The 27,004-nt window shown below is 42.1% G+C and overlaps 1 protein-coding gene across 2 annotated transcripts in view; it reads left to right on the forward strand.

Moving 5' to 3' along the window:
- The window catches only part of ARHGAP10 (Rho GTPase activating protein 10), a 248,028-nt gene that overhangs the window by 26,859 nt on the left and 194,165 nt on the right, over positions 1-27,004 (forward strand). The window lies entirely within an intron of this gene.

Here is a 27,004-nt window from a genome sequence, read left to right on the forward strand (position 1 = left end):
GATTAAATGAGTAGCCACTTGCTTCAGCCATTCTCTGTAGCAGCATCTTGTGTTCATTCTCTTGATTTGGTTTTCATGCTCACACCTAGGTCAGAAACCACCACATTCTCCACCATTAGAAATTCATTCCTTTTGAAATATAAATATGATAACAATTAATATGTTATCTTCTAATGGATTATACTCTTTAGCATTGGATTTTTTCTTTCAGCTTTATTGAGGTATGATTGACAAATAGAGTTGTAAGATATCTAAAGTGTGCAAATGATGATTCAATACATAAGCATACATTATGAAAGGATTCCTTCTAGCATTGACATATTTTATAAGCACTAGTTGAAACAGATATGGGATGGTAACCTGGTAGGGGTGTAGGAAAAGGAAAAATGAGTATTGAAGTTGGTGCGACAGCCAAAAAGAGAAATGATTTCTATTTATATTTTCTTCACTGTATGGACTGTGGAAGGGAGTAGGGTGGACTGTTACTAATAAAAGAACATATAGCTGCTACTCACCTACTCTCTATCCCATTTGCTAAGGATTATGAAAGAGGACAACATATTTTAACAATTGAGACAAGACAGATTAAGATAGGACATAAACCTAAGGAAAGTAAAATCAGAATTAGTTAGCTAACTAATGGTAGAATACAGAGACAGGAGACCCATAATAAGGACATATAAGACTTATTGCAAGGTGGATATAGAACAGTGATTATCAATTCCCACTATTCATTATAATCAAACTAGAGGCCCAGTGCACGAAATTCATGCACAGGTAGAGTCCCTAGCTGGCTGCTGGCTGCTGGCTGCCAGCCAGGGCCTCCCTTCCCTGGCTGCCGGCTGCCAGTCAGGGCCTTTCTTCATTCTGTGCCGTCCCCCCACTCCCCTGTGGTCAGAGCATGTCATAGTGAGCAATCGAACTCCCGGTCGGGCGAACTCCTGAGCGGACACTTTGCATATTAGGCATATATATATATATATATATATATATATATATATATATATATAAAACTTTTATTTTATTTTTTATTTTTTTAAAATATATTTTATTGATTTTTTACAGAGAGGAAGGGAGAGGGATAGAGAGTTAGAAACATCGATGAGAGAGAAGCATCGATCAGCTGCCTCCTGCACACCCCCTACTGGGGATGTGCCTGCAACCAAGGTACATGCCCTTGACCGGAATCGAACCCGGGACTCTTCAGTCCCCAGGCCGACGCTCTATCCACTGAGCCAAACCAGCTAGGGCTATGGGAAACTTTTAAAAAATGCTGATGCCTTTACAAAATGAGTGATTTTTATTCTACTTGTGTTGGGATAAAGGCTGGGCATCGGTATATTTGAGAGCTCCAAGGGATATTAATGTGCAGCCAGAGTTGAGAATGGCTGGTATAGACCATAAATTAAGCCTTACATAGGCAGTAATTCTTGAATTTTAGTGGAAATCAGATTAACCTAGGGCAGTGGTCGGCAAACTCATTAGTCAACAGAGCCAAATATCAACAGTACTTCTTCAAAATAAACTCACCCAGGCTGAAAACCGACTTCTGCGCATGGGCCACGAAGTTTCAGTCACACTGTAGGCACGCCCGCACGTGGTATTTTGTGGAAGAGCCACACTCAGGGGCCAAAGAGCCGCATGTGGCTCGCGAGCCGCAGTTTGCCAACCATGGACCTAGGGTGTTCATTGAACATACAGTTTCCCGGTCTCCACTCAAATTTTGGGGTCTGATGCAGTATCTTGGGCTATCCTTTCAGAAACATTATGTTAGGTATAGGATGTTGGGTAATAAGATCAGTGGGCACTGAATGGGATTGGACAGGTTTCATGGAAATTGGGACATGAGCAAGTGTCTAAGTAAAGTATAGGATTCAGAAGAAAAGGGGGTGAGAAAGTAGAAGGTATATTTGGGGCATTGATATAGTTGGTTTTGGTGGGGGAGGTAGAGGGCCTTCATTGCCACTTTATGGAGCATAGGATTTGAATTGTTAGGCTTGGAGAGACTTGAGGGTCTGAGCAAGCCAGGTAAGTAAACACGTCCAGAGAATAAGAGCCCTTGACACTCTAGGAAGTGATTGCTATATGGGCGGTGACTTGGGTACTATTGCTTATCTCATTCCACATCGGCTTCCATGCAGTAATGAAATAGTGACACTTGAACCCAAATTCTCTAAATTTGGAGTAAACTTAGCAAACATTTATTAAATACATTTTATGTGATAGATATGCTGGGGATATAGGTTATTTTTTTTTTTTATGCTAGAATGCTTTGTTGGCAACACATTTATATAAAACTTACAGACTCACCAGTACCATCAGACCAGGGTGAGAAAAAGCAATCATGACTTTCATATGTGCGCAAATTCTAATATCATGGTCAGGGCTCATTGGAATTTTTTTTTTAATCCTCACCTGAGGATATTTTTCCATTGATTTTTAGAGAGAGTGGAAGAGAGAGGGAAAGACAGAGAAATATCGATGTGAGAGAAACACATCCATTGGTTGCCTCCTGCATGTGCCCTGACCAGGGCCCAAGCTGGGGAGGAGCCTGCAACTGAGGTATGTGCCCTTGATTGGAATTGAACCTGGGACCCTTCGGTCCGCAGGCCAACACTGTCCACTGAGCCTACCCTGCTAGGGCTGGAAATGTTTTAATCGGGACAATTTGCAATGGTTTGGATGATCTTGGGGATTTGACAAATACAGTTGTTTTGTGTTGCACATATCAGGGTAATGCTGGAAGACTGGTTCATTGAGAGGATTTAAAAAATATAGTTTGGGCCATGGAACCCTTTGAGTATCTAATGAAAGCAAGATCTGCCTTTCCACAAAAATGTACAGATACATGTAATCTTATAATTTTAGGCATTTGGAAGTCAATTCATAACCCGTGTAGGTGTTTATGGACTCCAAGATAATCCTTAGAATAGACTGGAATAACTGTGATGCATGGCAGTACGTTTTGGGGAGGAGAGTATACAGATCTTTTCTGCTCTTTTAATTGTTAGTCACAATTCATCATGACATAGGAGTAATTCAGCATCTATTTAGCAAGTAGTTTTTGGATGAAGTTTGTGTAACCCATAACCAAATGTTTCCATTTCATCCTATATAATAAAAGCTTAGTGTGCAAATTGTCCCCTCGACCGGCAGGTCGTCCAGGAGTTCAACCAGGGGGCGGGTCCGGCCAGGGGAAGGGAGAGAGGCCCCGGCTGGCAGCCAGCAGCCGCTAGGGACCCTACCAGTGCACAAATTTCGTTCCCTGGGCCTCTAGTAGTACTATAATTAAAGTACACATCAGAACAGGGATCGATGTGTGTGTGTGTGTGTGTGTGTGTGTGTGTGTGTTAATGTGCCACATCCATTTTCACTCTTGACAGACTGCAGAGAAATGGGCGTGTCTATTGTTTTACAAGATAGGATTTAATCCAACAATTTCCAGTGGGTTCTCTGGGAAATGCTAGTGCTGACAGAAAGAAGCTCCATGAAAGCAGTATCTGAAGTCAAATCTTCCTGTAACTCGCGACATGTTCTGTCCTGCCTGGAAGACACACTGCACTGAAGAAACCTGTTTAGCTTTGTTTAAATTCACTTCCTAACTCTTTTTAACCAGGAGCTCTCTTCTCAAAGTACTCTTTAACTTCTCAAAGGTAAATATTAGGAAACATTAATTTAGCTCACTGTAATAAAAGTTGGCTGAATGTGAAATATAAATGAAGCCAGGTTGTGTGTGAGCTGAAGAATCCACATCCCCCCCCCTTATTTAAAAAACCCATTTGGAAAGAATTATGTAGGCACTCTGTGCAAATCTATTGTCAGATTTTTGAAAACCATTGTGAGATGTGTGAAATCTGCCTGTACAGTACCTTTAAAAACTAGCTATATTTGTTCCTATAAAAGAAGACTGAGAATATATCAAGAGGTTATTGAGAATCATGTTGAAAATAAAAGAAACAAACTTTCCAGTTTTCTTCTTCTACCCTGTGACTTTGCTCAGCTGGGGTCCTTTCCTCAGTATAAATTGCAGATTTGAAAACAGTCATGATGTGGGTGGAGAGCCAGGGAATACCATATTTGAATGATCAAGGGGATGGGTCTTAATGAATAGGACAGATAAATTAGAGCCAAAAGAAGTGATATAAAGTCATGAAGGATATTATATATGAATATACTGAAGAATACCCTTTCCTCTCCAAAATGGTATGTCTTAAGATATGACAATTGTAGTGTAACTAATGGATTATTCCTTCTTAATAACTCGACTGATTCAGGATTATTTGAAAATATGTATGTGATTTAGACCACATATCAAACACTGAATAAATATGCCATTGACTGCCCAGTTTCCTAACTGCTGAATATTCAGGAAAAGATAGAGGATATGACTGCTGCCCTTAAAAAGCTCATAAGTTTGGAGGATTTGCTTTCCTGATGCAATTTTCCTCTGGGTTGCATTTTTCCCCCTGTCTGGGACCTCTCTCCTCCTTACCTCTCCTGTCCCCAACCCCAGCCACTATTGCTGTAGCCTAATTTCAGGTAGAGTGGAGTACGGAGCTGAGCACAGCAATACTCATGTTGCTTTATTACATTGTAAAGCACTTCTTGATAAGAACATGCATGCGATTCTGGGGTTTGGAAACACTGTCAACCTATTGCCAAATAACCCCAAAGAATGCACTAGTAGCAAACAATTTGAAGACTTGTTAGTGACTTACTTGGCAACTCCTTATTGCTATGATAGCAGTCTCCCTAGGGAAGAAAAAGCCGTGCAGGCTTTGAATTTAATGAATTTTACTTAAGTTTTCTCAGGCACAAGAGACTCCAGCATATTCTCAAAACTGTCCATTCTGAAAATCTCTGACAAGTTTTCCATTTTTTGTTGCTTGTTTAAAGTAGAAATGGATTTAAGTAAGCTGTAGAAACTGAATGTACTTAATGTCAAGCCTTTTGTTATTGAAAGTTTTAATTTAAATATGTAAGTCCTTAGAAATGGGGAAATAAATTATGCAGTGGCGGTCATTAGTGCTCTCAAGAACTGGATAAGAGGTAAGGTCCTACTGATCTGTTTCAATGATGATGTATTTTCTCACCATGTAAAGTAGTTCTGGACTTTAGGGAAATAACTTCAGTAAATGTTCTCGAGGAAAAAATGAAAGTCATGATTTCAAATTTAAGGTAAACCCCTAATTAGAAAATAAGTATGTCTAAATTTTATAGGCATCTAGGTTATTCTATGTCCCTGTTAGTCATAGTACAAACATTGAAAGTAAACCATGCATCAAGACTATATCAAGTATGTGCCATAGTGCTTCTTTTTACATAGTGAGTTCCCTATTAGTTGACCTTCTGTTACCCATTATGTTAACAGGTTCTTTCTCCTACAATGATTAATATTTAACAACGATTACTCGCCGGCTCCTCTGACATCATCAACTATTAAATTATAGTCAATATACCTTTTTGTCACATATTTATTGTCTTCTAATAGTTTGAAATTGAGAATCTGAGATATTTTTATATTTGATTAAATGTCCCATTTCCTGATCATTTCAGATAAGAAACCCTATCACAGAACCTGTTTTTCTTTGTTACTCTTGTTTAAAAACCACTGGCTGGAATTAAGAAATGTGTTGGGGGAGGAAAAAGAGAGGAGCCCGAAGTAACCATCACCTTTCCCTCAAATGTGGGGTGTTGACAAGTCATACTGCCTTGGCCCATGTGGCTCAGTTGGTTGGAGCGTCGTCCCCTATATCAAAAGGTTGGGGGCTCGGTTCCTGGTCAAGACACATACCTAGATTGTGGGTTTGAACCCCTTTTGGAGCGGGGACAGGAGGCAACCCATTGAGATTTCTCTCTCACATCGATGTTTCTCTCTCTCTCTAAAAAAACCCAAAATACTAGAAAAAAAAGAAATCAATAACATATCCTCAGGTGAGATACAGAAAAGTCATCCTGCTTTTGTGCTGCAGGTAATAACGTAAAAGCCCGAGGAAAGCAGGAAGAAAACTATTGTAAAGTTGTCATCTTTGATCACCTAGAGGTGGAATGTGTGTTTGTACATCAGTCTTTGCTCCAGCTTCCTTAGGTCAAGTCATTATCAGGTCTCACCTGCACCATCTCATTAAGTATGTGAGCGGGGCATCTCCCTCAACTTTGAACTTAACTCCAGTCCATAGAATTGTTACTGGAGAAAAACGTGCCTCGTTTCCGCTGGTTGCTGTTGAGGGGTAGAGTCCTTGCGATATCCTGAGAAAAGGAACTTTAGGAGACTCTTAAGGGGGAATGAGTGATTTTTTTATTTGCGTGGAATTACACCCTGGGTTTCCAAAGTCCCGTTTCCCTTAGTCTAGTCACAGAAGTGTAGCTAGGGTTTTAATATAGAACTAAAATCAGAGCTGTTGCCTAGACTTTCCTTTCCATGTTGGAGGCAGGGTCTAGTTCAGTATCAGGCTAACTGCAGTCTATCAGTCAGTCCATTGCGTGTGGGGTCTGCATGGTTGTGGGCCATATGGGTGAATGGAAGGAAGCAGGAGTTAAAGTGCCAAGAGTGAGAATTGACTTGTTTAGGGGATTATATATTCCCAAATGTTCCTACCCTTGCAGTAGCCACTCCCATTTGGCCAATGACCTAACCTCCCTGAGCCTCAGTATCTTGTTCTCTATAGCAGTTGTACTACTTGGCTAGGGCTGCCATATAGCAAAGTACCACAGACTGGGTGGCTGAAACAACCAAATTTATTTTCTCACAGTTCTGGAGACTTCTTAGAAGTTCAAGATCGAGTTGTTGGCAGAGTTTCCTCTGAGATCTCTCTTTTTGGCTTATAGATGGCTGCCCTATCCCTGTGTCCCCATAGGGTCATCCTCTGTGCATGTATCTCTGTCCTAGTTTCTCCTTTTATAAGGACACCAGTCATGTTGGATTAGGGCCCACCCTGATGACCTAATTTTAACTTAATTACCTCTGTAAAGATCCTATCTCCCAATATGGTCACATTCTGAAGTCCTGGGAGTTAAGACTTCAAGATGAAATTTTCAGGACACAGTTTAGCAGCTCATAACAGCTTTGAAAACAATATATAATAAAATATTACTATATTTTTGAGAGGATTAAATTAAATAAGATATGCAAGGGCCTGGCACAAGTTTAGTGCCTACTCAGTGTTAAACTTCTCCTTACCGGAGGTGGGATAGAATCTAGTTTTCTTTAGATTTCCCTCAAGTATAAACAGTGAACATTGGTAGAATTATATTTTGAATATCTGGGTGTGATTTTTGTTGTTGTTGTTAATCCTCACTCAAGGATATTTTTTCTATTGATTTTTAGAGAGCGTGGAAGGGAGGGAGTGAGGGGGGTGGAGAGAGAGAGGGGAGAGAGAAGAGAAGAGAAGAGAGAGGAGAGAGAGAGAGAGAGAGAGAGAGAGGAAGGAATATCGATGTGAGAGAGAGACATTGATTTGTTGCCTCCCGTGAGGCAGGGGATTGAACCTGCAACCCAGGTATGTACCCTTGACTGGGAATTGAACCTAGACCCTTTGGTTTGGTCTGGTGCTCCATCCACTGAACAACACTGGCCAGGGCAATCTGGGTGTTTGGGTACTTGTGGTCTCTCCTAGGAAGTTCCCTCTGCTTCTGCTCCCTACCCACCAGGTATCATCATCTTCACTTTTAAACTAAGCTGGGCTTGTCTTTCCTTCCAGCTGCTAGGAATGTCAGAAATCTCTCCAGAGAAAAGCCCTGGACCTTTACTCCCTCTCTCCCAGGGTTCTCTCAGTGTTTCTTCCTGGAAGTAGTGTGTATCTGTTAGATGACACTCTTCAAATGCCAGGGTTTGTGTTTTTTTAGGCCTAGTCTACTCCCCCCTCACTCCCCCACCCCCGCCCTCAGCTATATATTCTTTTCCTACCACATTTCCGCACACAGACTGGAGAGTTAGGGCAGGGCAGGATAAGTGAATGAGGAATTAACACGAAAGAAAAATGAGCACAGGCTTGGAATGACTTTTCGTTTTTGTTCAGACCCGTACCACGTGGCCTGAGCTGTAATTCCTCTGAGAATGTTCTCTGGAAGGTTAATGTTGGGCAGGCATTAGCAAGCGTTTGCCATCCAAGGAATTCCAAATGAGCACACACACAGCTTAAAATCTTAGGGTGTAAATGGTCACAAAATCATTTCACTTGTTTACTTCTAGGAGAAAATATGTATTTAATGTGTGTCATTTCAAGAGCTTTCCCAGGCGTTTTCTTTCTTCATTCTGAGCAGTTTCCTGCAGTGTTTTCTGGAGTTGAGAAGGGTGACTAAATGTAGTTTTCCAAGTGGACCTCGGTTTCCTGAAAGCTATTCTTGGTGTGGGGGATGAGTGCAGCTGTTCATATCTCCCAGTAGTTCAGTTTGAGTCACTGGGTGGGCGGAACTGATTAGAATTCCAAAAGCAATACATACAGGCAGTTAGGTAGAAGGTCTGGAATTTACTAGGGGAGAATTTTTGACAGAATCCTACATTCTGGACTTAAGCGGTAAAAAGAACACTTTATGGACAAAGTATCTGAATATTTGTCTTCTACATTTTGCTTTAGTTTCCTTTTTTGGGTGGGTTGCATGGATACTTTTTTTTTATATTAAGAAACTTTTAAAATATGTTGTCAAGACAGCCCTCTTTGAAAATAGTTAAAATAACATTTTCTTTCCCAAACTGCTTATTTATTGTAGGTATGACCTTATGTTCATGAAGGTTCATTTGTATGTACAACACAATTATCATTTTTTTCTTTTAAATACTTTCCGAAATTTATAGTAGTTCCACCCAAGTTTGACTTTTGCCGTGCCCCATATATCTGTGGGAAGAGGAGTTATATTTATTGAGTGGAAAGTGGCTTTTGGGCTGGCTAACATCAACCTCCCTTGGAATGTTACTCAGCATAATAAAGGGGGCAGTGCCAGGCTTCATATTTTAAAATTCCAGCTGCCCAGTGACAGCTTGGGAAGCAGTGTTATGTTTTAGAGTTTGTATTAGACATCAACTCAGATCCATATGTGGGCTTGAGGGTTTCATTTGGAGTAAAGACATGCACTGACATTGTAATGTTTTCTAGTGTGGTTTCCTGGGTTGCTGTGATGTCACAGGGAAGCCTTTAAAAATTCCTGTGGGGTACACAGGGCAAGGGGACTCTAGGTCCTCCACCTCAGGTCTTAAGAATGAGTCACCACGATGATAAGCACCTGGACAGCTCTGACACAGGCATACTTAGAGTACCTGGAAGCCCCTTTATAGGTGGTTTCCTTTTCTCAGCCACTCAGGGGTTGGTGAATTGTAGAGCATAGCCTGCAGCAGGTCTTGAAGCCAGTTGTGAAGCTGGAGAACCTGAGCACCTGGTGGTTCACACCTGGTTCTGCCATTCCAGCTATGCGATCGTGGGCAGTTACCTACGTCTCTGTGCCCCAGTTTCTCAGCTGTAAAGTGGGCATAATAGTATTCATAGGGTTATTGGGAGAATGAAATGTGTTAATATATGGAAGGCATTTAGGATAGTCCCTGGCACATCGCCAAGTATAAGTGTTGAATGTCATTATCATCTTAGTACATATTAAATTCCCATATTTGACCCTGGTCTGACCAGATTGATGTCCAGTTCCGTTTGTTCTCCATTCCTGAGTCATTTTGTTACCAGAAAGGGGACGGGGCCCAGGCTACTTGGTATGCAGGAAAGACTTCACAATAGGAGTCCAGGTGATTTTGAGAGTATGTTTCTTAAAGCTGGGGACAGTGAAACAAGGAAGCGCTTAGGATAGAAGAAGCAGCAGGAGAGAGCCTAGGCAGGCTGAGAAGTCAGAGGCACGGGGGCCTTGGAGACAGGTTCAGGGGGTTAGCCAGGGTTGAGCTGCCACTGTCCATTGCTCCCCTGGTTGCAAGTCCTGTGGGGCCCCTTAGAGTTTAGGAGATGCACTCCTGTGGGGGAAGAAGAGGAGGAAAGGAAAGGCTTGGGCATGCTCCTGGGTGAGAGAATGCCTGCTGGCTCCTTATTCTCCAGGGCTTCAAAGGCTGGGAGTTTAGGGGAGGTCTTAGGGGAAAATCTCAATAGAATAGTTACCAGCTTTTCCAGGTGTACTTTTTCAGGGTCGTGGTCTCCACTGATTGGTCAGTGCCAAGGCAGGGGTCTAAATCACATGACCAGAGATATGCCAGGGGAGGAAATGCTACCCTGGGGTGGTCTGGCAACCATTTTGCCCGTTGCTAGGCGCCCGGGGTTTTCCACCCTGGTGACCTTCTGAATCTGGCTATAAATTGCTGGGCCAGTTTGTTCAGCTGCCTGTCTCAGTTTCCCCATTCCACTTGCCAAGGAACTTTCCTAGCTTCTTACTAACCTGCTTCAATTTTTCCTGGGTTGTCCAGCTGAAATCTGAGACCCCCAACTAGGTAAACATTAACCCTCATTCTCAGTGGAATCTTGGTGGCCGAATTTGTTTCTGTAGGCACCCGATGTTGTGTGACAAGTCTGGTTTGTATACTAGAGTGTGCATCTGGAGAACTGACCTGGGTTTGAGTCTGTAGGGTTTAGGGTGAGGCTTATGAGGGTGACTTTGAGATGTTTTAAAAACATCTCTTTCTCCAGATTTTCTCCATTCTATAATAGGATTTTTTAAAAAATTACCTTTTAAGGCTCAGTCTCTTCGTTGTGACTTTATTGTATGTGATTGGGACCCCAGGGAATCTGAGAGCTTGCTTTTGTGTTGTGGAAGGCTGTATAACATGCACTAACCTCTTACCTAGCCACTGTGGGTGTTTTATTTGTTTTCCCCTGGGCTTACCTGAAGAGGCAGATATAAAAGAAACTTTTTGGCATTTATCAGGTCCCAGCAGGACTCTGAGCTAAAGTCAACAGCATTTGCTCTATCTTCTCCATGCGAATACTTCACCATAGTCCATTGTCCCTTGATGGTGAGGGGGACCAAGTCTTGCTACCCCCAAACAGGCCTTTAGGGATATTGATTTTAATCTGGTTATTAAGAAACAAAGACTCAGAAAGAACCTTTGACCCCCCCTCCCCACTTACTTGCCTAAAGGAATTCATTTGGAAATCACCTTAGCATTAAAATATAAAATAAATGTGGCAGGCTAGGAGAAATCTAACAAAGCTTGTTTATTAGCATTTCCTCTTTTTTTTAAAAAAAATGTTTTTATTGATTTTAGAGAGAGAGGAAGGGAGAGAAAGAGAAACATCTGTATTTCTCTGTGTCCCATTGTTTCTGGGTGGCCCAGCAAGAATTTGTTACCATGTGTTTGTTCTTTCTCCCAACTACCTGTAAATTGCCTACTTTTCCTTTGAAATCCCAGGCCCTTGCCCCTCTTCTCCTTTACCCAAAATGGCATATAATCCTCAGCTGCCTTATGCTCCAGGGTTTCATATTTTTTGGCACCCCCAGATGTGCATCCATAATACACTATGGACATTTCCTCCTGTTAATCTGTCTCATGTTAATTTGACTGTTAGCCCAGCCAGAAGAACTTAGAAAGGTAGAAGGAAAATTCCTTTTTTGTGCCCCTACACATGGTCCTTAACTGCTCTCCACATCCTCACAAATGGAGTCCAGGTGAAAAGCTTATTTCCCTCCTCCAGGCCTGCTCCCTGCCATTTACTGCTTCACCTCTGTCTCAGGCGGATGGGGATGCCTCTGCAAGGGCCACACTGTGCAGCTGGGAGGTGGGTGGAGGACAGCAGCGCAGCGCCTGTTGTTTTGGGGGGGTGGCTTCAGGGACAGTGAAGGCTGAGACCTTTTCTCAGAGCCTCATCCAGGTTGTAGTGGGAACCTGTTCTCCTGGGTGCTGAAGTGGCCTATTGTGATGTGGCCTGGTGGGGGAGGGCGGTTATTCTAAGTACCTTTGGGTTTTGTCTCCTTTTGGTTGACCCAGAAGGCAGTGTAGGAAGATGGAAGGATCCCAGGCTCTGCGGTCAGGCTGACCTGGGTTTGAGTACTGGCTCTGTTGCTCACTATATTACAACAAATGAATGACTCACACTGAGTCTTGGTTTCCTGCTCTGGGGCCTGGGGATTCTAATTCCTCCTGCTTAGGGTCATTATGGCGTAAAACATGTAAACGCAGCACACCTGGATAGTGGCGGATGAGGACGATATCATTAACCTTGGTAAGGCTCACTCTGTACCAGGTTTTGTCCTACGATGTAATGTGATCCTCACCACAACATCTTCATTTTATACACTAGGAAACTGAGGCACGGAAGTGAAGCATGTTGAACACATGGGCATTGAAGCACAGATCTCGGTCCAGACACTCAAAAGTTTGCTTCTGCAGTTGTCCAGATATATAATTTTTAAAAATAATTTTCAAGACTTCTGATAATATAAAATATAGCTACTGCTAAATTCTTAGTCTCTGCATAAAAGTTCACTGGCTGGTCCATTTACCTTCTGCAGATCTACCTGAGGGGAACGGAACAGCTTCAGCATACAAATAAGAATACTGTCCTTTTGCAGATGTTCCAGATGAAGTTTAATGGTTGCTGTGGTTCAGTGGGAAGTGTATGTCTCCCCTCAGTGACCTTTGGTGCCTCCACAGATAGCAAGCAGGCTAAGAATCATGGTTTTATAGCTTTTGATAAATGTGTAGAAAGGAATGTCTCCAAACCCTTTTGGTTTCTTTTCTTTTTTTCTTTTTTTTTTTGGCTTAATCCAAGTTGACTTGGAGCTCTGCTGCTGCTGTTGAGGGAAGGTTGGGTACGGAGCAGCTGTTCTGGTCATGGGTGGCTTTGGGAGCTCAGCACTGGGGCTTCCAGCAGAGCAGAGATAGGTTTCTTATCTGTTGTGAGGCTCAGGTGACATAATGTGGCTCAATCTTACCCTGCTAAGAGTTTGGGGACTTTTGCCAGGGCTTGGTGGAAGCTTCCGGGGAGGTTCTCTGCTCTGGGAGGGCATGCCTTCCCTCCCCAGGAGCCTGCAGTCACATGGAGGCTTGCGGGTAGGTGTCTGGCTGTATTCATCATCGACGAGTCCAGGAAAGCTCTGGCTGCGCTCGACTTGGCAGCAGAAAGTACTGTGTGTGACATGCTGTTGTCATGATCCGTTTTCTTCTTTTGGACCTAAGTATGTATTAATGTTAAACTGTTTTAAGATGGATGTGCCGGATTCGAGTTTCAACTCCATGTCTGTGGCCGTTCACCATTAGGAAATTGGGTTTTCTTGCTTTGCCAATGGAATGAAGGTCTGTGTGGCTGGATAGAATTGTCTGGCTGGGATGTGTTTGTCCAACTTGACCTCATGTTGAACCTAAGCCTTGGAGGTATAACCTTCCTGTCAGGCAGACCTATGAATCACACTGAGTGGATGGACTTCAAGGATGATTCATGTGCCTGTCTCCAACTGTGTTTTCACTCTGCCTCTGGTAGGGACATTTTGCTTCTTGAAATAGTGATATGAATATGGATTGGAGTGCACTCTGCGTAACACACATGAAGTTATATAGGGTGGGGCAAAAGTAGGTTTACAGTTTTTTCTATGGAAAATAAGGCAATTATTAATAAACTAGAGGCTCAGTGCATGAATTCCTGCACAGGTGGGGTCCGGCTGGCCTGGCCCCAATCGGTGGTTCAGGGCCAGGAGGAGACGGTGGGAGGTTGGCCGGTGGGCCTGCCCCAATCGGAGCCTGATCAGGGCCAAGCCGGCTGGGGATAGGGGCTGTGAGAGGTTGGCCGGCTGGCCCCACCCCCTGATCCGCCGGTTTGCTGGCTGCAGTGGGCGTCATAGTGACCAGTCGTTATGGCGTTCTGATCGTTGGCTTTTTATACATATAGATAACAATACAAGAATAAACTCTGTGTTTTGTGTACTCACAACTGTAAACCTACTTTGCCCCACCTTGTACCTTGGGGCCCTTATTGTACCATCAATGCTGTGCTTTTAATGATCTAAGTTTCTGAACTAGATTCTGTTTCCTATAAGGGGGAGGCATCTTGAGAAATTGAAACTCTAAAACTAGAAAAGGAGTTTGCAGGTCCGGCCATTGTGGGTTACCTTTCATCATAGTCTATGCACGTCACTGAACTAGATAACGTGAGGTCAAAATAAGTCCTGCTTCCTGTCTTCAAGTTGCTTACAGCTCTGGGTGGAGATAAGCGAGGTGGAAACTATGTAGTTTTGTAACGCACAAGATCCTGTTAGAAATGTCTGTTAATGTTACTGTTGGCACCTGGAGGAACAAAATGATTTGAAATAGATGGATCCATATCCTCTGAGCCCGGCTTAGATATATCTTTTAGTGTGATTTTTTTTTTTTTAACTTAGAGAAGTGGGTGTTGTCTGATATATGACAGGAAATGGTGTCTTTTTGTCCCTCACACCACCTGGTATCATGCAACTGGAATTGCGGAAAAAATTAGGTATGCGTTGTTTACAATGGGTCATAACATACTGAGATCTGCCATGATCTGGGCTGCTTTCTCAGACATGCTGGATGGTGCAGCTGTCTGTCAGGTGCACAGAGCAGCAAAATGGTCATCAAAAACCAGCTTACTGTAGTCCGTTTTGACTCTGGACCTTCCTCAGCCCTTTCCACCTATCTCAGTTGGGTTAAAACCCTGGAGCAGATAAGAGACATTTATAGTAAGTATGTCATTGCTCTCCCCCACTCTCCCCAAGGAACCACTCGTAGGAACATTGCTAATTGCAATGTCGTTTTCCTACCTCAGTGTAGCCTCAGAATCTTAACACATGGTTCCTGGCTGTCACTACTCTGCTTAAAATTGCATATTTAATGAAATCCCTGCCATGGATCTTTTTGTTCTGTTGTCGTATCAATGAGTGTTGAGGGAGTGGTACAGAGAATAAGTTCTGTTGGAGTTCAAATGACGACAAGAACACGTTAGTTACAGTGATCAGTAAAGATTTTAAGATGAAGGAAGGACTGGGTCTGTGCTTTGAAGATGGGTAGGATGTAGACAGGTGGGGGCAGGAAGCTGGCCTGCGAATAGGGAGCAGAAAAGGAAAGTACCAGCTGTAACCTGGGGATGGGGACTCTGGTTTGATAGATTTGGAGGTTTCTGTGGGGCAGTGGTTTTCAATTTCAGTCTATCGGTCAGCTGCTGGGCCCCATTCCTAGAGTTTCTGTTCTAGAAGGTCTGCCATGGGGCCCTAGCATTTGCATTTCTAACATGTTCCCAGTGGCATTGATGCTACTGGTCCAAGGGCTGCCCTAGGACATTGCTGGAGGGGAATGCATCAGCTGCTGCTTGGGTTACATTAGGGTGAGGTGGTCCGGGGGGCAGCCGTGCTCCCAGCTCCAGGGGTCCCTGTTCCTGCGTGTGCTCGTTCAAGCAGCAGCCCCATTGTGGCCTGGAGGCCCAGCCTAAGGGGCTGGCACTTGGTTCTGGTAGTGAGAAGCCATGGAAGGATTTTACCAGGATAATATTATTGGCATCTCCTTTCAGTTAATTTGGTAGTTGAAGGTGGGTCAGGTATGGGGAGATAAGTCCCGTGTCTGGGTTATTTCAGGAGTGAATTTTGGAGAAAGACCTGGAAGGTATGAGAGAGGAAAAATACAGAGATGACCTAGCATTCCCTTCAGCTTGGGAGCCTGGAAAATGGTGCTCACACTGACAGAAAGGGGAAATCGGCAGGGGCTGCTTTTGGGGAAACTTCTCAGTTATTTTTTTAAGCTGAATTTAAAATGTTTATCTTCTCTTCCAAGGGGACTATTGTCTAGCCTGTTTTCTAAGTGAAGGGTCTACATAATTTTCCATGCCTTCCAAATCGTTTATGTCATTAACGTCTAAGCTTTTCACGAGTCTAAACATGCAGTCACTTCTCTCCCAGAATAATTTCCTCTTATCCTGAACTTTAAGTGGAAGAATATTGTTTAAAAATATCTCTTAGCCCTTTCACTGTAATTACCTCTAGACTTTTACACTCGTATAGTCTTGCCTAAGTATAACTGAAAGTGTTGCTAAAAACACAAGTCACTTACAACAATATAACTCTAACTATAGTGGGTTGCAGTATCTCTAATTTTTCTGTAAGTTACCAATTTCTAATCATTTTATCATTATGAACACCCACAAATTGGCTTTTAGTTCAATTTTTCCTCGTTTTTCAAAGTAATACATGCTCATTGCAGAAAATTTGGAAGATAAATGGATAATAAAATTAAGAATCAGCTGGGAACTACCATAAATTATGACATTTTCATTCAGTTCACTCTCTTTCCATGGCTGGGCTGAGGCTCCTCATGCCAGTGTGTGGACTTAGGTGGCAGGTTTTCTCCCTCCTCTCTCTCCTCTACCCCAGGATTTGGCTATAGTCCATATTTTGCATGGGGCCAGATTACTGGGAGTGACAGTAGCCACTCTCTGCTCCATGAGAATGAAACGAAATGTCAACATTGATAAGAAAGGAGTCTGGTAGACAGGGCCGGAAGTGAAGAGGGCAGCGTTTATAGTTGTGATGAGAGGCTGGGAGACAGACTAGCTCTGTTGTGGGGTTCTCCTTGCCTGACCCAGGGAAAGGGAGTGAGAAGGGGAAGTTTCTTGCCTATCATGCAGAGAGAAGGAAACATTTGAGGTTAGTGACAGGTCAGCCCACCTTATCCTGTGGACCGCCCCAGCAGGGCAGCAGCCATGGGTGGGGCAGCCCAGAAGACAGTAAAGGCAGGTAGTGACAGAGCTGACGGCGTAGCTGGTGGGCAGATGCCCAGAGGAGTGTTGCTAGAGTGGCATCCCATGAGTGGGTGTTCAGTGAGGATGGGAGGGCTAAGGAAAAAAGTATCACCTGGAGCCTAGAGAGTCAGAGGCACAAAGAGCAGCCTGGCTGTTGTGTGGGGTAAGGACCTTTCCCCTCCACCGCTCACCTCAGGGAACTCCAGAGAAAGAGAGAAAAAAAGGAGGAAGGGCTCATACCTTGTATTTGGCAGTAGGAGCCACTGACCCTACAGATTTAGGGAATAACTGTGAGTGACTGTACTTAGGACCCCAAAACTATTGGGGAAATAGGAATGGTGACCATTTATTTATTCTGTTGACCAAAATGGGGACCTTAATATTTACATTAGGACTCACCTGGCAAGCCAGGAGGTAGCATCACCCAGACATTGGGGCTATTCAGGTTACTTATACACATGGAAAAACACCTAAAGACCTGCCTTTATGTCTTAGGTACTGTACTGCCATCCCAAAGCCTTAAACTGTTTTCAAACTTTAACTTTCTTGTTCTGCCTTAAGAAAAAGGATAATAGTCCCTATTGCATTAGGACTATGTTGCCATACTAAATGTTTTGCCAAGAATATTGTCAATGGCTAATTGTGTTCCATCTCATAAATGTACCAGACTTTTATTAATTGCATAATGTTACCAATCGAAATTCCTTTCCAGTTATTTGCTACTATGAATGGTAACAAAATAAGCAGATCTTTGTGTATAACTCAGTATTTCCAGAGAAGTCAAATTCTTAGAAATAGAATAACTGGGTCAGATTTTATACTTCTTGATCTGTATTGCCAAATTCTAGGCATTTATTTTAAATGTGGACTCCTAAATTGAACAAATGACACACAGTTGAGCCGTTTTGATTTGGAAATACGGCGAAAAATGATATTTTATAAAGGCACTAAATAGTTTTTATCACAGTATTTCTCTTGTGACTTTGGACTACAAAGGAAGTATTATGAGGAAGGAACAACATGCAGGAAGAAACCATTTTTACTGCTAATGCAATACTTTTCACATTGCCATAGAGTGGCTGTCTTATAGAGACCGGATCACACTTAATTCAGATGCAATGGGCGTGGGGGGTGTGGGCATAGAAGTATTTGACTATGACAATCCTTATGTTTTTATTGCTAGTTTGCACAATAGGATGGAAAGATCAACTATTGGGGCGTGTTTATTGTGTGTAGTTTTCATGAGGAATGTGATTTCTTACGTCTGTGATGGCAGTTGAATAACAGAATGGAGTGCCCATGGCATTTTTCACATGGCATCTGCATTTGATCATCAGCATGAAACTAGCACATTTTCAGGAGTGGGTTCTTCCAGTGTGAGTCAGCTACAATTTTGTGGAAATGGTTGACAGCAGGAAAAAAAAAAGGGGGCTGAGGAATTGGCTTTGAGAGAACCGTATGTGTAGATCACTGGGTCAAGTGAAGTGAAGGAAGGTGCTTTGCGAAAGCCCGTGTGGTAATTGGCTCAGTCGCCACTCACTAGAGTCTGAAGACTGCATGCCAGCCCCGCATCTGAGGTGCTGATTACTGACTGTGTTACAACTTGCTCTGAGGGGTCAGACCAGTTTGCAAACAGGAAAGAAGAAACTTCTGTGAAAAGACTTCCTGGTTAGTTTGAAAGCATTCCTGAGTTGTTTCCAGCTCTACTGGTCTGTGAAGATCCAAAAGACCCAGAAAGGATTTCCTCCTATTTTACATATGATAGATTACAGCGATTCCAAAAGCATGAAATGCACAGATGATTAATTTCTAACAGGAAAAAAGTGTTCTTGTATGACTGCAGATAATAACACTTAAGCTAAAGGGAAGGGATAACTTTGACTATTGACTTGTTTAGCTCCCCGAGGCTTTCTGATCAAGACTGAAAATGAGGGTTTATGCCTTTGGAAGCATCATTCAATCTAAAAATAAAAATCACAGGGCTGGAGTTCTGCTTTTTTAAGTTTCCCAGTTTTCTAATGATGGCCTGGGGTGTTTCATTTTTTCTGCTGTGTCTGTAATTCAGTGCTCCCGTTTGCTTCTTTCTCTTCTCTGGCACCAGTTTAGCATTTATCAATTCAGAGTCCCAGTTGTGTTTGAAAGGTGACTTAACAATGTTAGGCTTAAGTAGCAACTGCATTAAGCCCTTCAGATGAAATGGCATGTAGCTTTTAGAACTGAGCATTGCGGATGTTTTTTGATATCTTAAGCACCTCCTCAAATTTCTTGGACAGCCCTGAAATGGATGTACGTGCCTGGTGCCCAGGACATAAATGACATGAAGTTTATGCCTTAAAAAAAAAAAAAAGTCATCCAGACAACCTCCCCTCCCCCTGCAATGTCGTCATAACTGAGCTCTTCACTCTTACAATGGAATATGAAGTCTGTTGAAGATATGGAAGAGGAGGACATAATTTTGATTTTCCCTCTGTCATAGTTTAGCCATGACTTTGGCCAATTAGTGTGGATTTTCAGCAATCATCCTATACAGTGGGGCCTTGACTTACGAGTTTAATTCGTTCCGAGACCGAGCTCGTTAACTCAAATTACTCTATCAACTCAATGCAAAAAATCGGCCGAGAGACAGCTGGTATCTCAAAAAACTCGTTAGTCGGGACACTCGTAAGTCAAGGCCCCACTGTATAATAAAGAGTTAATATGCCAATTAGACCAGACAGTGGAACGACTTTCCAGAATGACCAGTGGGTGGGGCGGCAGGGCTGCGAGGCAGCCAGAGCTGCAAGGGCTGAGCCCCTTGCACGAATTTCGTGCATTAGGCCTCTAGTTTCATACCAGGAAGGTTGTACTCTAAGATTTAAATATTACAGTAGGTTTGAAAATAACTGTAAAGGCTTGGTTCGTAGATGACTCTTCAATGGCACTCATTTTTTAATCCTTTAGGGATGCAAACCACTCCTGTTTTCATGGTCTGTCACTGAATCCTTCTTTTTCCTTTTACCTCCCAAAATAGTAGTGAAACAATTGAACTTATGAATTCTTTATACAGGATAAATTTGTTTCTGGTTTTAGGAAGATTGAGGTTGGTGTGTTCATGATATGGACAAGAGTTTTTCTGAGATGGGTCATTTAAAAGCTGTTGCTTTCCTAAATTTTCATGTGCAAGGCTGCTTTGTTTGGTTAAAGATAAGGCAGAGGCTGACCCTAGTAGGGTAAGGAGCTGTGAAAGTTCTAGAGCAGGGGTGGGGAATGTCTAGCCCATGGGCTGTATAAGGCCCTCAAAATCATTTGGCCTGGCCCTGTCAAGGCATTAGGTGTGAGTTAGATGTTTGACCAAATATAGCAGGCTAATTTTTAAGTTGATGAGTTTGTATGATCTGCAAATGATGTTATGAATATCCAAATGGCCTTGACAGAAAAAGGTTCCCCACCTCTGTTCTAGATGGATCCCAAAGTCAGTGGATGATTAAGTGGAACTAATTATTATGAGAAGGCTGCTGGAGAGCCGATAAGCCTCTCTTCAGCAGCTGCATCATATCAGGTAATTGATTTGCATTCATGTCACTATGGAAAGCAGACCAAGCAGTGCCTTTTAAATGTATTTGTTTTGTGAATCTGGCAATACCAATATTCAAGTTGTGTGACCCCTGAATGATTGCCCTATGTGAGAATGGGAAGTGTGGGAACCTACTGAGGGATCCATAAAAAGAACACCCATTTCTATCAATGGCAGGGAAAAGTAGTGCCTCAAAATTATAGAAAGGGTTTTCTCCCTCTTTCCCATTATTTCATTCACTTAACCTAGTTACTGTACCATCTGAAGGAGCAAAAGGAGGAAAGATTCCATGAAACGTTTTTAAAATTTTTTTTAATTGATTTTTAGAGAAAGAGGAAAGGAGAGGGAGAGTGAGAGGGAGACATTGATATGAGAGAGAAACATCATGAGCTGCCTTCTGCAAGGACCCCAACCGGGAATGGAGCCCGAATCTTGAGCATGTGCCCTGACCAGGATCAAACTGGCAACCTTTTAGTACAACCAACTGAGCCACACCAGCCAGGGCTCCATGAAACATTTTGGTTTGCAGTGTAGTAGGGGAAAAGTTGTAACATTACAAGGGATATCTGAGGATAAAGTGGTAACTTAAAATAAATCATTGCTAAATAAAAATTGGTAGATATGATGCAGGTCTTGTATACTGGATGATACAAATTAGTTTTCGTGTTTGAATTTTTACTTTATTCATCAGTGATTTCTGTCTTGAATGCATAAGACCTGTGAAAGTTATTTGGGGTGTATGGATGGAGGAGAAGTGGGTATAAAAATGAATATTCAGTCTCTATTACTTTTTCTTGGCTGAACCCACTATAGTTTTTTTGCTTTCCAGTGACAAGGTCCTCCCCAAGGTCACACCTCTGATTGCCTTGGACTCAGTGTAGTGGGTGCTTTTTACTTCTTATCTTCACTCCTTGGCAGCATTTGGTGTAAGTCACTCCTTTGTTCTTAAAGCACTTCCTTCCCTATTCTGTAGGGGCCTGGAGTGCTCAGTCCTTATGCTGAAGAAAGTTAGGCTCTTGTTCACTAGTCGTATCTCCCCAACAAATTACTGAAGCTGGAAGATCGGGGTTGTAGCACATCTACGGTGCTGTGGGCCTTTAGATGACAGGAGGGAAGCTGGAAGGTCAGGTGTGATTTCTGGGCAGAAGTAGTAGAATTGCTTTCTTTGGCTAAGTGACATTTGAGACGCACTTAGCACAGTAGGGGCTCAATATTTGAATGAATCTCAAGGCAGGGTTTAAACAGACAGATTGGATGAGGAAAGAGTATGTTCCCTTTAGGAAACAGCATGAGCAAAACGTCAGCAGAGGGGAAGATGGAGGTGGTAAAGGTAAAAATGAAAATCATTCTCTTGGTGGGAGTGGGGTGATGGAAGGGAGTGAGGCAGGAGGAGAGCAGGTGTGTGTTCTTGCCAGACTGTGGAGGGCTGGGAATACCAGCCAGAGAATTTTGGGTTGTGTTTGTCAGGCAGTGGGTGGACTGGAAGGAGTCTGAGCTGGAGAGGTGGTTGGATTTGGGAAGACTAATTCCACGGCAGTAAGTTGAATGGTAGAATCAGTATGAGAAAATCCTCGTTTTGATCTCTGCTCTGGACTCCTCTGAGGCATTTTGTTCCCCAGGGGGTCCAAATCCTAGCATTCACTGCCTCCATGCTGCATTGTCTCAGTCCTCATGAATGACTCCCTGGTGTCCTTTGGTCACTTCACCTGAGTCGTGGTCCCGTAACCAGTGACCATAGAATTCCCATCACCTTGTGTGCACAGCATATCGAGTCACAGTAGCCTTAACTCAGGTCTTCTGATAGCACAAGTGCTAATCCAGGAACCTTAGGAGAAGTCATCCTACCCAGGGGGACCCACAGCAGCATCGTGGTTGGAGTTAGTGGGAAGCACCAGGTCCGTGAGGGTGAAAGAATCTGTGATTTAGAAAGTGAGGAGGCTGTGAGGTGGGCACCTTGGATAGGATTAGGAATAAGGGTTTTAGGGTAAAATCAGGGCTAATTGTTTGTCAGACACCAAATAGTTCCCAGATATAAAAAAATTCCTGAGAATTTAGAGTTTATCAGCTCTTGCTTTCCAGGCCTCCTTTCCCCATACCCACAAATCAAACACACACCCAGTACCCCATATTGACTAATTTTTTTTTTTACAAGTGTAAGTACTTCAGAGGTCAAATGAAAGCATGAAGGAAGCATTCTGACAGTACTTCTGTTTGTCCAAACCTTGGTGAGCTGGGGCAAGGACCAAGGGTGTGTGATGAGCACGTCGAGCTGGGAAGGGCAGTTCCTCCATGTCGTCTAGACTGGCTAACGGCTAACTCTAGTCCTTGACACGCATTTGGGACTGTTCTGTGCCAATGACTTGAGCATGGGTAATAAACAATCAGCACTGTATCAGCATATGGCATCTGTGCCAGATCTTTCTTGTTGATAAAAGTGGAAAAAAAAGGATCATTATGAGATATTCTTAGATAACTATGATTTATAAGTGTTTTGGTAGATTCCTGTGACATCAGGAAAGCAATATATTTTCGTAGGCTTGAGGAAATATTGGCGCTTCATTGTTATTTATAAGCTATGAAACAACATCTGGAAAGTTACTCAAACTGGGTCTATGTTAGAACGTCCGTTAATATCTGTTAAATAATCATACACATGAAGGTGATGCCATAAATCCATTCAGCGCTTGCAGCAGCAGCTTTCCTCAGCTATGACATCTCACTGACCTGGTGACATCAGTGTGAACTGCCAAAGTGGTGACTGCTTTTTGTGAGAGTGGCCTCCCCTCTTAGCAGCTCGAGCTTCCTCTCTGGGAATGAGCTCTGGTAAAAGGGGCTCCTTTTATAAGCATCATCTTGTTTTCCTTCAACCTTGTGGAAGTCAGTTTACCTATCCTGTTAAAACCAGCCTGGTAGAATTGTCATGTAAGTCATATTTTGTCAAGGAATACTTCTGTGCAAGTGGGTTATGGTCTCCACATATTTTAAGTGAGAGGTTTAGAAGTTCCTTATTAGTGTAATACCTAACTCTGAAATTGAAGAGACTTGGGTCACCTGGACCAATCTTAACGTTTTCAGTAAGGTTGTCAGGTAAACAGAGATGAACTGTGTCATATAGTTAGGCAGTATCAGAACTCGGACATTTGGTATTTTCCCGTCCTATGTAGGGCTTTCCTCAATAAAGTTTTTCTCTATAAAACAGTGATGAAGCCATTTATAATGACAGCATTCCTGTTTGTCCAGGAGAAAGGGTTCAAACGATATAGTGGGAGTCTGATCAGCTCTCCCTGATGGGGGTTTAGAAGGGCTCCCATCAGGTGCTTTTCTGTTAACAGTTACTAGTAAGTTGTGTTCTTTTTTTAAATTTAGCATGCTGACTTTTTTTTCTTTTTAAAATATATTTTATTGATTTTTTACATAGAGGAAGGGAGAGGGATAGAGAATTAGAAATATCAATGAGAGAGAAATATTGATCAGCTGCCTCCTGCACACCCCCCACTGGGGATGTGTCCACAACCAAGGTACATGCCCTTGATTGGAATCGAATCTGGGACCCTTCAGTCCGCAGGCCGACACTCTATCCACTGAGCCAAACTGGTTAGGGCAAGTTGTGTTCTTAAAGAACAGAAAGTTGTTTTTGTTTTTTTTAAATCTTAGTGTCAGTCATAGCTTGGGTTGCTATAACAAATATCATAGACTGAGTGGCTTAAACAACAGACATTTCTCACAGTTCTGGATGCTGGGAAGATCAAGGTCAACATGCCAGCAGATTTTTCCTGGTCTCTTTCTCTTATAAGGACACTAATCCCATCATGGGGCCCCACCCTCATGACCTCATCTAAACATAAGTACCTCCCAAAGGCCCTGTCTCCAAATACTATCATATTTGAGTTAAGGCTTCAACATAGGAATTTTTGGGGACACAAACATTCAGTCCATAACACCTAGTGATACTATGTTTTTAAGTGAGCTGTCCAGCAGAAAGTATGTTTTCAATTTAAGAGATGATCCAACATGTCAGTGATTATTATTCATACTCACAAACATTCTGAGATGTGGTTAGATGTATTTGAAAATATTCAGAGATGGCTAGGTTAATAATTTGAGTTATTTTTTTAGATGTTTGTCCAGTGTGTTCAGCAAATATTTGAGCACATTTTATGAGTCAGGCCCTGTGCTGGGTCATAGGCCAAAGTAATAATGAGATAGAGCCATTCGTCTTACTTGAGCTGTACGGTAGCCAGTATTAAAGTTCTATACCATTGTTTTCTTCCAGTCTTCTTTCAAATACATTTTATCAAGTTGTAATCTTGTCCTTTTTAAAATAACCATTACAAACCTAATATATAGATAATATAATGAATACCCAAGTACTCACACTTGGCTTTATCAGATTTTAGTAATAGTATTTGATTTGAAGAAAACATGTCAAAATATGTTTTTTCTTTTCAAATTATTTTTTTAAGTATGACAAATAAACATCACTGGGAATTGAAGACCCCTGTGTGCCCCTCTCTTTCCCTTTCTATAAGTAGCCACTATTTTTGATTTATGGAATATCATCACCATGCCTGTTTTTTATACTGTTACTATGTATGTGTGAGTTTATGAACAATATAAAATATATCATTTTAAAAACTTTATAAAAAAGATAGCAAACTGTATATATTCTTCGATACCTTGAGAGAAAAGTAAACAGCCACATCATTTATTCTTCTTGATACTTAGCTCTCGCTCTTTTTTAAAAAAACTAATGTATATAGTAACTCATTGTATGATTATTCTACATTATATTCGTCTGTTCTTCTGTTGTCAGATATTTTTGGAATGCTCCCAGATTTTCTTTCTTTTTTTTTTAAAAATATATTTTATTAATTTTTTACAGAGAGGAAGGGAGAGAGATAGAGGGTTAGAAACATCGATGAGAGAGAAACATCGATCAGCTGCCTCCTGCACATCTCCTACTGGGGATGTGCCCGCAACCCAGGTACATGCCCTTGACCGGAATCGAACCTGGGACCTTCCAGTCCGCAGGCCGACGCTCTATCCACCGAGCCAAACCGGTTTTGGCTCCCAGATTTTCATTATTGTAAATAGCACTGCTGTGGACATTCTTGTCCCCTGATGTATGTTTATGAGTTTCCGTGGGGAAGGATGTAAGTGCTGAATTGCAGGTGATAGGGTGTGAGTATCTTCAACTCCAAGCTTATCTTCCAGTTTTCCTAGATTGTGCCAGGGTGCTCTACACAGTCACCAGTTTACCTTCCTGACACTGTATCAGTGATTTTGTTGAACTGCATCTTCTCCAATACTTGCTATTATCAAACTTTGGAATTTTTGCCCATTGGTTAGGTATAAAGTGATAACTTGTTATTTCTAGCTTAATGCTGCATTTCCCTCATTGCACATGTCTGTTGGCCTTTTAGGTAGTGGCATCTGTGAATTGCCTGTTCATAACATACCCCCACTTCTTTACTGGTGGTGGTGGTGGTGGTGGGACTCAGGTGCAGGGAAGCAGATTGATCATAATCTTGATTCATGACATATTGCCATCACTGGGTTTTGCATGGCCCTCTTATTTATATTTTCAATATAATGAATACCTGTGAGCTCATCAACATCTGAAACATTACCCACAACTTACATCTGCCTGTGCTTTTCCCTATTCCATCCCTGTGCCTTCCCCCATAATGCTATCCTGAGCTTTATCATCTAGTTCCATATGTCATCTACCTTCTGGGCCTTGCTTTTCTCATTCTCCATTATTATTATGATTTATCCAAGTAGTTGCATTGGCTTTGGTCCACTCATTTTCACTATCATATAGCATTCTCTGGTAGTGATATTATTTTTCTATCATTTCACTTTGGTATTTGGTTTATTTCCAGTTGTCTGTTATTATGAACGGTTCTTTTATGAGCATTGACACATGTGAACCTTGCAGACCACCATCATGATGGTCTCTTGAATACTACCTGGGACTAGAAATGCTGGATTAGGTGTTCTGATGTCTAACTTTGTTAGCTCATGCCACTTTTTTCTCTCTCAAAGTTGTATACCATCTGTATCCTATAAATAGTGGGTCAGGTTGCTCCAGAGCTTCTGCTCAATTTGTAGTTCTTTTCATGTGTGCATGTCTCATTAGTAAACATTTGTTGGTTTGGTGGAATTGGGTAGCAAGGTTTGGTTTTCTTGTAATATGGTAGCTGATATGGAGAGGATGGTGGACGAATACACAAGCCTATCCTGCTCACAGTTGGAGGCTATTAGTATTAGTGTTTATGAAAAGAACTTGACATTTTCTGGATGGCCAAGGGGACTTAGGTTAGTGTGCAAAACTTCTCTTCATGTGTATTTGATTATTTTTATGTCTTTAATCATTTTAAATTTGCTGGTTTTATAATCTTTCTCAAAGGTTTATCATCTAAAATTTATAATGGATCCAATCTCTGCTCTTTTATAATATCAGCTCTGTTTGGTTCATAGTGGATTTTCCCCTTGTGTGTGTTTTAGTTTTGGATTGTGCACTGTTACTCACTTGAGCTTTATTGGTGGGAATTCAGGAGATCTGGGTTATAGGTGTATTAAAAATATAGAGTAGGGGTTTCAGTTTACAGAATACTTAGCCATGTTGGGTAAAATATAACACACATCCTTTTAAATGCACAGCTGTGATTATTTAAAAAAAAGTATGGAAAATCTCCAGAATTTGACAAAGATCAAAAGACATCATTCCAGAACAGTAGGTTAGAGTTGAACTTTCAGGAGGATCAGAAACAAGGTGCTTGGAGTC

The sequence above is a fragment of the Myotis lucifugus genome, unplaced genomic scaffold (genome assembly GCF_000147115.1).
Source record: "Myotis lucifugus unplaced genomic scaffold, Myoluc2.0 scaffold_1, whole genome shotgun sequence".
In the NCBI taxonomy this organism is placed as follows: domain Eukaryota; kingdom Metazoa; phylum Chordata; class Mammalia; order Chiroptera; family Vespertilionidae; genus Myotis; species Myotis lucifugus.